Source organism: Podarcis bocagei, assembly GCF_964188305.1.
Source record: "Podarcis bocagei genome assembly, chromosome: 10".
Classification (NCBI taxonomy): Eukaryota; Metazoa; Chordata; class Lepidosauria; order Squamata; family Lacertidae; genus Podarcis; species Podarcis bocagei.
The window spans coordinates 8,541,879-8,553,139 of NC_138135.1; positions in this window are offsets into that span (position 1 = coordinate 8,541,879).

Genomic DNA, 11,261 nt, shown 5'->3' on the forward strand with positions numbered 1-11,261 from the left:
TATGCGCCCGGCGGCCGGCCGAAGGGAGGGCGATGCAGATAGAGACCCATGTTGGCTTGGAATGCGCCGCCGCCGCGGGAGCAACTTTCCCTTTCGCTTTCCCTTTCCGCGGAATTGCCAGCTGCCCGGTTGCGCGCTTTCTCGCCCTGGGGAAGGGGCTGGGCCCGGAAAGGTCTCAAGGCCGTGGGGAGCGGGGTGAGGAGGAGGAGGGCTGCCACCCCAGGGGAAAGGGGCCTGCCCGGTCCGCCCCCCTCGCCGATGTGTACCCCCTAAGCACGTGCAGAGTGCCCGGGAGAAAAGGCCATTAATTCAGGGATGGGGCGGGGAAGAGATCGTGCGCAGTATGGCGCCACTGCAGGAACGAGAGTTGAATAGACGGGATGCGAGATCGGCGTTCCTTCCTTCCTTCCAAGGAGATAGTTCCTGAGCACGTGCAGAGTGCCCGGGAGGAAAGGCAATTAATTCAGGGATCGTACGCAGTATGGCGCCGCTGCAGGAACCGAGAGTTGAGGAGACGGGATGGAGATCGGCGTTCCTTCCTGCCTAGGAGATAGGAGTTCCTGAGCACGTGCAGAGTGTCCGGGAGAAAAGGCAATTAATTCAGGGAGATAGTAGTTCCTGAGCTCGTGCAGAGTGCCCAGTAGGAAAGGCAGTCCTAGGACGGGGCTCAGAAGATAGATAGATGGAGAGATTGAATGGCCACCTGTCATGGCTGCTTTCGGGTTCCTGAGCAGATGCAGAGTGCTCAGGAGGAACGATATGCAGTACCTATAGCACTCCTGCGGGAGTGGAGATCAGCTGTGTGCGTTTCTTCCTGCCAAGGTGAAGGGGTTCCTGAGCATGAGCAGAGTGCCTGTGGGAGGGAAAGCTGATGATTGCATGGGGCTTGGGAGATGGAGAGGATGGATGAGCTAACTGAGATTCCAGCATTGCAGGGGATTTGACAAGATGACCTTCGGGGTTCCTTCCAACTCTATAATATCAAGGGTTTCTGAGCATGTGCAGAGTGCCCAGGAAACAAACCAACTCTGGGAGAACTGCAGGGCTTTGTATCCCAACCATTCAGAATGGACCTATTGAAATTAATGGGCCTAAGTTAGTTGGGGGTTTTTAAAAAAATAATTCAGTGGATCTACTCTGAGTAGGGCTAACATAGACTATAACCCTAGGCATGGTGTAGTGGGTGGTCAGAGGACCTGGGAGATAAATTTTCTTTTTAAAAAAAAATTATTAGGAATTTCAACATAACACTTTATCAAAAACACATCATCCTCACCCCCCCATTTTCCCCTCCCCCTTCCCCCAAAAAGGAAAAACCCACCCTCCCACCCCCAGACTTCCCTCAGCTCCTCTCTCTGGTTTTTCAGCACATGTTATTCTCTGCTTATTATAAAATTGTAAAAATCTATATATTACCAATAAAAAGTTTGTGTATGCTTCTTCAAAACCTGCCAAGGAGTCCAGTTCATTTTGTTGTTTCTTTAAAGGCAAAGGGACCCCTGACCGTTAGGTCCAGTCGTGACCGACTCTGGGGTTGCGGCACTCATCTCGCTTTATTGGCCGAGGGAGCCGGCGTACAGCTTCCGGGTCATGTGGCCAGCATGACTAAGCCACTTCTGGCGAACCAGAGCAGCGCACAGAAACGTTGTTTATCTTCCCGCTGGAGTGGTACCTATTTATCTACTTGCACTTTGAGGTGCTTTCGAACTGCTAGGTTGGCAGCAGCAGGGACCGGGCAACGGGAGCTCACACCGTCACAGGGATTCGAACCGCTGACCTTCTGATCAGCAAGTCCTAGGCTCTGTGGTTTAACCCACAGCGCCACCCGCGTCCTGTTGTTTCTTTAATAACTCTGCAAAAGGTTCCGATTCTCCTTTAAAGTCACAGTTGTCCTTATCACATAGTCTGTGTGTCTGGGAGATAAATTTTCAAAGACAATGGAGTACACTTCTGGGGGTGACCAAAGTGACCTTCCTGAGGTGCAAGCCTGGGTAGCGTGTCTGAAGGTCCTGGGCTGCCCAGACGACAAGACCCCCCTCTCGGCCTCGCTGATGTGGTCCAAAGCATAGCAGAGCAAGACGTTTGGCGCCAGATTGGCTGCAGGAGTTGCTGGAAGGAGGCGAACAAGGTGTCGTCCAGCCATTTTAGGATTTGTGGAGGGTTCCATGGCACATTCTAGTCCGGTCAATAAATACTCTGCGATGGTGGAAGGCAGGAACAGAGTATGGCTGAGATGGGTCAGATAAGTCAAGTCTTCCTGAAGGACCTGAAGGAGCGTCTCCACCCCCATTGTTCTGCCCGGACACTGAGGTCCAGCTCCAAGGGCCTTCTGGCGGTTCCCTCACTTTGAGAAGCCAAGTTACAGGGAGCCAGGCAGAGGGCCTTCTCGGTGGTGGCACCCGCCCTGTGGAACGCCCTCCCACCAAATGTCAAAGAGAAGAACAACTACCAGGCTTTTAGAAGACATCTGAAGGCAGCCCTCTTTGGGGAAGCTTTTAATGGTTCGGGTCCTACCCTCTGGTGCAGCAGAAAACAAGCTTGCTCCTTCTTCCATGTGACATCCCTTCAGATATTTGAAAATGGCTATCATAGCTCCTCTGAGTTTCCTCTTTTCCAGACTAGCACCCAAACTCCCTCAACCATTCCTCATAAGACCTGGTTTCCAGACCTTTGATCAGCCTGATCACCCTCCAGCTTGTTAATATGCTTCTTAAATTGTGGCATCCAGAACTGGACACAGTAATCTTTATTATTATTATTATTATATTATTATTATTATTATTATTATTATTATTATTATTATTATTATTATTATTATTATTCTCTTTTAGATAGCCACCTGTCTTGGTTGCTTTAGTTGAGATTACTGCATTGCAAAGGGGTTGGAGTAGATGAGCCCTGGAGGTCCCTTCCAACTTCCACAGTTCTATTTTTTTAAAAAATAATATTTTTTATTAGTTTTACAAGATAAAACTCACATTTAACACATTAAAATTTCAAAACCAAACAAGATTCTTCCGAATCTTAGTTCTTCCCTCCTCCCCTCCATGGGTCCTTTAGATATCTTAATCAACTGCATATGTTCATCCAAATTTTAGTCCTCCAGTATGTCCAAAGTCTTTGTAACATTGCAAGAGTTATTCAAAGCCAAAGAGATTCAAGTGTTTATAGTGTTCTTTTAAATACAATCTGTATCTGTATTTGTCTCATTCTCTGTCGAAGCTTTGATCCTCCAGATTTTGGATTTCCCCAGTCAATCTGGCCACCTCTGCGTAGTCCAGTCATTACATCTGCCAGACGGCCTTTGTCGGCCCCTTAGCCTCTTTCCATCACTGGGCGAGCAGCTTCCTTGCAGCTGTAGTCGCGTACAGGAACAGTCTTCTCAAATCCTTTGGTAGATCTGCACCAAAAATTCCTAAGAGAAAGGCTTCTGGTCTTTTTGCAAAGGTTATTTGATTCTAAGAGAGGATTTGCAGGTTGCATTTGGTACCTCGGTCTCAGGTTTAAGTTTTCTTTCTTTGTAGGACCCTCGTACCTACGGGACCGCCTCTCCCAGTATGCCCCACGGAGGACCTTAAGGTCCATAAATAGCAACACCCAAGAGGTCCCGGACCCTAAGGAAGTCAGATTATCCTCAACCAGAGCCAGGGCCTTTTCAACACTGGCCCCGACTTGGTGGAACTCTGTCTTATGAGACCAGGGCCCTGCAGGGCCCGTAAGACAGAGTTGTTCTGCCTGGCCTTTGGCTTGGAATCAAATTGATCCCCTTCCCCTCTATCCTTTTCCCTTTCTCCTTCTGTGATGGAACCCCTGTTTGGGGACTTCCCTTGGTTGTTTTTTTTTTGGCCCACGTAGGACCAGTCTGGATAGTTAGCCTTGGTGAAGATTTGACGTTTTCACCCCCCAAAAGCTTTTGATTTGAGTTTCTACTGAAATGAGGCTGCATTTTAATGTTGTACTTTAATCTTGTTTTTAAGTTGTATTTTAATCAATTGTTTTTATACCTGGTGTTAGCCGCCCTGAGCCCCGTCTTGGCTCAGGAGGGCAGGGTATAAATTAAATTTGTTGTTGTTGTTGTTGTTGTTGTTGTTGTTGTTGTTGTTGTTGTTGTTGTTGTTGTTGTTGTTGTTATTATTATTATTATTATTATTATTATTATTAAGCCCAAAATGTACGTATATGGAAAAGCACTTTAGTGCTAATTAAAAGACCCTGTGTCCAGTATCCCTATGCATTTCACACTACCCCCACACCTTGCAACCAGTTACCAGGTTGCTGTTATTATAGCCCAGTTGCCCAGATTTGGGCACACGCCCTGGGGCCTCCTTTCTACCCTCCAAGAATTGCCCCTCTGGCACCCTTTCCCCCAGAATCAATTCATTCTCCCATGGCACTCTGTCCTGTCTTCCCTTTGGCAAGAGAGCCGTCTCTTACTGTTTTGTGGCTGGTTTTGTCACAGGGCCAGAAAACTTTAGAAAGGCCTTTTCCTTCCTCCTCCATCGTCTCCTGAATCGGGCCCTGGCTGGCTCAGATATTATTTATTATTTATACCCCGCCCATCTGGCTGGGCTTCCCTAGCCACTCTGGGCGGCTTCCAACAAAATATTAAAATATAGTGGTACCTCGGGTTAAGAACTTAATTCATTCTGGAGGTCCGTTCTTAACCTGAAACTGTTCTTAACATGAGGTACCACTTTAGCTAATGAGGCCTCCCACTGCTGCCGCCGCACTATTTCTGTTCTCATCCTGAAGCAAAGTTCTTAACCCGAGGTACTATTTCTGGGTTAGTGGAGTCTGTAACCTGAAGCGTCTGGAACCTGAAGTGTCTGTAACCTGAGGTACCACTGTACAGTAATGCATCAAAAATTAAAAGCTTCCCTAAACAGGGCTGCCTTCAGATGTCTTCTAAAAGTCTGGTAGTTGTTGTTCTCTTTGACATGTGGTGGGAGGGCGTTCCACAGGGCGGGTGCCACTACCGAGAAGGCCCTCTGCCTGGTTCCCTGTAACTTGGCTTATCGCAGGGAGGGAACCGCCAGAAGGCCCTCGGAGCTGGACCTCAGTGTCCGGGCAGAACAATGGGGGTGGAGACGCTCCTTCAGGTATACTGGGCCTTTGAGGCCGTTTAGGGCTTTCAAGGTCAGCACCAACACTTTGAATTGTGCTTGGAAACGTACTGGGAGCCATTGTAGGTCTTTCAAGACCGGTGTTATATGGTCTCGGCGGCTGCTCCCAGTCACCAGTCTAGCTGCCACATTCTGGATTAGTTGTCGTTTCTGGGTCACCTTCAAAGGTAGCCCCACACAGAGCGCATTGCAGTAGTCCAAGTGGGAGATAACCAGAGCAAACCACAGATCTAAAGCTTTTTGCCAGACCGGGAGAGCTTTGCCTTTTCTCTGATGGATCGCCAGCTCTGGCCAGCTATGGTGGACTGCTAGGGACCCCCATCTCTGTCCTCCATCCCAACCATTTATCTGGGAGATGGTTTTGAACTGGGAAGGAGAGGCCTCCCTGGATATTGTGCCGTGTGTGGTCTTCTGGACCACACAATATCAGAGTGGGCTTCTGGAGCACACAATATCAGAGTGGGCTTCTGGAGCACACTATATCAGTTGGTCTTCTCCAGGAGAGCTTCATTGCAATGGGAAATGGGGACCAGTGGCGTAGCGTGGGGGGTGCAGGGGGGGCCGGCCGCACCGGGCGCAACATCTGGGGGTTAGGGTTAGGGGGCGCAAATCCACGGGTTAGGGGGCGCAAATCCATGAGTTAGGGGGCGCGAATTACTTGCCTTGCCCCAGGTGCTGACAACCCACGCTACGCCACTGATGGGGACCAATGGGAGAAGAGAAGCATTCTAGAAATTCCAGTGTCCTGAGTGAGTGGGGAACTCCCTGGAACCATGTTTGACAATGCTTGCGAAGAGGCCTGTTGAGATCTGGTGAGTTTTGCTCAGGGCAGCTGATTTCTGGGAAAACAGCAGCTTTTGAGAATTCAGATTTTGGTTGCAATGGAACCTCCCTGAGATTCTTCCTATGAAAGCACATTGGGGACTTTTTAAGGAAACAAGCTAACGCGCCTGCTCTTTGGCTTAAACTTGCCTTTGCAAACGTTATATCCTCCAGATGTTTTGTTCTACAACTCCAATATCTCCCAGCCAGAACAGCCATTGACCAAATTGGGAGAAGACTGGCTTTATATCTCTGCTTGTAAATGTAGTGACAATACTGGGGGCGGAGGGGAAAGAGCAGCAGCTGTGCTCCAATGGATTTTGTGCCGACGTGAAAAGCCGTGTCAGTTCCTGAAATAAATCATAAACATTTTATGCAAGCGTAAAGGCTCAGTTATGATGATCGATGGTACTTTAGCTCTCCCTAACTCCAGGCTCCTGCAAGCCAGTTTGAACTGAAAAAGAACCATAGACGCGACCCCCAAAAGCATAAATCGCAGCTAAAGTATCCCTGAGAGGTGGCTGTCTAGCCTCTGCATAAAAACCTCTGTCAAACAGCTCTTACCACCAGAAAGTTATTCCTAATGTCCATTCGGAATCTTCTTTCTTATAATTTGAATTCTCTTGTCAGGGTCCAATCTTCTGGAGCGGCGGAACTCAAGTTTTCTCCATCTTCCATGTGGCAGCCATTTGAAGATATAATAATAATAATAATAATAATAATAATAATAATAATAATAATAATAATAATTTATTTATATCCTGCCCATCCTCCCCAGCCACTCTCATATCTCCTCTTATCTAGGCTCAACATACCCAACTCCAGATAATTAAGGTACTTGAAAGTATTAAACAGGCCTAGGATTATCAGAAGAATGTTGTATAGTAAGATGGAGTTAAAACAATAAGAAAAGAGATGAAGATAGTAAATTGAAGGAACTGATTGTAATAGAAAGATGACTGGGAAAACTGTTACAAGGGAATATAATGATATTCAGTTAGGGGGGATTTGAGGAAGTCACACAACAATGGAATTTAAAATTAATATAAGAAAGAATATGTGTTTTTATTTTTTATTTTTCTTGTAGCATTGTAATGTGTTTTGTTTTGTATGTTTTATATGTTATATGTGTTATAGATGTGGAAAAGCAATATAAATTTTTTGGGGAAAATAAACATACCCAACTCCCTCAACCATTCCTCATAAGGCTTGGCTGCTGGACCCTTGATCCTCTTGGTCAAACACACACCCCTCTGCACACATTCCAGCTTGTCAATATCCTTCTTAAATTGTGGTGCCCAGAACTGGACACAGTATTCCAGGTGTGGTCTTACCAAGACAGAATAGAGTGGCACTTTTTATTTCCGTGATCTGGACACTATACTTCTGTTGATGCAGCCGAGAATAGCATTCACTTTTTGTGCTGCTGCTGTGGGAATGTTCAGGGAGGCAGGAGAGGATATACTCTTTATTAATATCCTTCCTAAATTGCGCTAGCAAGTGCTATAACTTAGCAGAGTTTTAACATTCCCCTTTAAAAGCACAGCCGGTAGCTGGTTGCAGGCTTGTTTAAGCTTCTCAATATAGGTTCCTGGTTGCTGTTGTTTAGTCGTGTCCGACTCTTCGTGACCCCGCGGACCAGAGCACGCCAGGCACTCCTGTCTTCCACTGCCTCCCGCGGTTTGGTCAAACTCATTTTAGTAGCTTCGAGAACACTGTCCAACCATCTCGTCCTCTGTTGTCCCCTTCTCCTTGTGCCCTCCATCTTTCCCAACATCAGGGTCTTTTCCAGGGAGCCTTCTTTTCTCATGAGGTGTCCAAAGTCTTGGAGTCTCAGCTTCAGGATCTGTCCTTCCAGTGAGCACTCAGGGCTGATTTCCTTCAGAATGGAGAAGTTTGATCTTCTTGCAGTCCATGGGACTCTCAAGAGTCTCCTCCAGCACCAGAATTCAAAAAGATTCCTGGTAAAATCCCTTTATTTCCCTCTTAAGAGAATGAACACACCACAATCTTATTTAAGACCTATAAAAGTAGTTTACTCACAGCAGCGGCATCAGTTAACAGTTGGATCCCTGAAGGTAGACTTAATTACAAAGATACATACATGTGGATTTACCCCATATGGGGGGATAATCCCAGTGACTGCAGACTAGAAGTCACTTCAGCTCACATGACAGATGAAGTCAAGGAGAGGAAGAAAAGAAAAGAAAAGAAAAGAAAAGAAAAGAAAAGAAAAGAAAAGAAAAGAAAAGGTAGAGATGGCTGCATGCCTTGTCCTTTTGTGTTACCTGCACAGGTAAGGTCACGCCCACCTCTCGTCACATGCAAGAGGAAGGATGCTCCAGGCCAGGAGGAAACAGGAAGTTTTTGACTGGCTGGAACAAACATCCCCTTTGCATGTCCACTCTAGGCAAACAAGGAATGTTGTACTTGACTGCTACTTATGTGTCACATCCCACAGCTTCATCACACTGTGGACTCATGTTTAGCTTGTGGTCTACTAAGACCCCCTAGATCCTTTTCCCATGCACTGCTGGCAATCCAGGTGTCCCCCAGCCTAAATTTGTGCTGCTGGTTCTTCCTGCAAAATTGTAGAACCTTACATTTGTCCCTGTTCGATTTCATTCTGTTAGTTTGGTCCAGTTCTCCAATCTGTTGGGGTCATTTTGAATCCCGATTCTGTCTTCTGCTACCCCACCCAGCTTGGTGTCTTCTGCAAATTTGATGAGCATCCTCTCAGTTCCTTCATCCAATTCGTATATGAAGACGTTGAACAACAATGGGCCCAGGACAGAACCCTGTGGCACCCCACTTTGTCACTTTCCCCCAGGATGTTGTTGTTGTTCTTTAATCGTTTAGTTGTGTCCGACTCTTCGTGACCCCCTGGACCAGAGCACGCCAGGCACTCCTGTCTTCCACTGCCTCCCACAGTTTGGTCAAACTCATGCTGGTAGCTTTGAGAACACTGTCCCACCATCTCGTCCTCTGTTGTCCCCTTCTCCTTGTGCCCACAATCTTTCCCAACATCAGGGTCTTTTCCAGGGAGTCTTCTCTTCTCATGAGGTGGCCAAAGTCTTGGAGCCTCAGCTTCAGGATCTGTCCTTCCAGTGAGCACTCAGGGCTGATTTCCTTCAGAATGGAGATGTTTGATCTTCTTGCAGTTCATGGGACTCTCAAGAGTCTCCTCCAGCACCATAATTCAAAAGCATCAATTCTTCGGCGATCAGCCTTCTTTATGGTCCAGGATGATGAGGAACCATAATGGAAACTCTTTGGGTTCAGCTGCCCAGAGTGCCTGGGGCAAGCCAGGCAGATGAGCGGGGTATAAATAACAACATTATTATGATTATTATTCAATCAGTGTTATGTACTGAGTTGAATAGGATGCAAAAGGCAGCAGTCTGATTGGTCCTAGAACAATAGGATTCAGAATGCAGCAGCCTGATTGGTTCTAGAACAATAGGGTTCAGAATGAAGCAGTCTGATTGGTCCTAGAACAATAGGATTCAGAATGCAGCAGTCTGATTGGTCCTAGAACAATAGGGTTCAGAATGCAACAGTCTGGTTGGTCCACAGGAGCCACCCAATCCAGTTCCAGGTGGAAGTGAATCCACAACCTGATTGGCCCACAAGTGAATCCTGGAATTAGCCAATCACATGGGGCCCATTGTGTAAATAATGTATATAAAGCAGACATTCTGGGGGAACTTCCATTCCTCCTCACCACTATGAGCTGAATAAAGAGCATGAAATCCACTCTCGACTCCGAGTATATTTCAATCAGCTAACCAGCTACAAATCCACCTAACTGTTACCCCATCCATCCTGCATTTCACCAGCTTCTCCACAAAAATATAATGGGGGCCTTTGTCAAAGATTACCAGAAAGGTCATGACTTGAGAGTTACCCTGTTAAGAAATGTTAAATAAAAGTCTACGGTTTGCTGTGTGGTCAGTAATCATCCTTTTTTGTACAATAAGCATATGCAGTAAGCCAGACTATGTGTTTGGGAAAAGGTCTCCTTGTTTAATTATTCTTCATATAATTATCCAGTCAGTTTATCCATTAGGGCCATATCCCAGATTTGATTCAGCCACATTTCATATAGGTCAGCATTGAGGGTTCAATGGCTCCTGGCAACAGCCATGTGAGCAGCTGTTATTTATTATAATAAAAACTTTTTAACTGAGCATTCTTCAGCATCTCCTTCAAGTATATTGAATCCTTTTTTAAAGCCCTCCAAGTTGGTGACCACCATTGCCAAACCCTCCAAGTGTCCTTATTTTCCAGGGTCAGTCCCAGATTTATAGAAGCTGTCCCGGTTTCTGATCCAGGAATGTCCCGCTTTTCCTTAAGATGCTCCTATTTTCACCAGAGATATGTTGGAGGGCGTGGAGTTATGTGAGCCTTGAAACAAGGAGATAAGTAACTACCGTATACAACCTTTATTTTTTTTATTTTTTAAAAGATATTTATTGCAATTTTTAAATAAGAAACAAAACACCAAACATATAAAATACCATCACCATACCACAGACAAAAAAGAATAAAAGCAAAGTTAAGAAATAAACAAAGAATGGAACAAGAATACAAATAAAATACAGTTATTCATAAATCATATTTTCATAATCTTTGGACTTCCTCACATCACCCTTCCCTGCGTTCTCGGTCACATGGTTACAGACAGCAATTTATTACCTTATTTCAGTTCTTATTTTATAAATCTCAGATATTATGTCCCAAATTTTAAATAACTTTATCATAAAATGAACTGCTCAGCTTGAACATAATATTGCTTCAAGTTTCATCATTTCCTTAAACATCACTTATTTTCATATATCTTACAACAAATTTACTGCTGCCTTGTTACTTTTCAATCGTGCATTCTCTTAACATTCATACAACTTATAATGTTTTTGTAGATAGTCTTTAAAAATTTTCCAGTCCTCTTCCACCGTCTCTTCTCCCAGGTCCACCGTATACAACCTTTAGAAGACATCTGAAGACAGCCCTGTCTAGGGATGTTGTTTACTGTTTTACTATGTTTTTATATCCCACTCGTTGGATCATCACCTTGTACTACCAACCTTACTATATGCTTGTGAAACATGGACCACTTATAGACGCCACCTCCAACTCCATGAAAGATTCCATCAACGGTGTCTCCGAAAATTTTTACACATCACTTGGGAAGACAGGCGAACTAATATCAGTGTACTGGAAGAAGCAAAGATCACCAGTGTTGAAGCAATGATTCTTCAACATCAACTTCGATGGACTGGTCATGTTGTGCAGGTGCCTGATGATTGTCTTCCA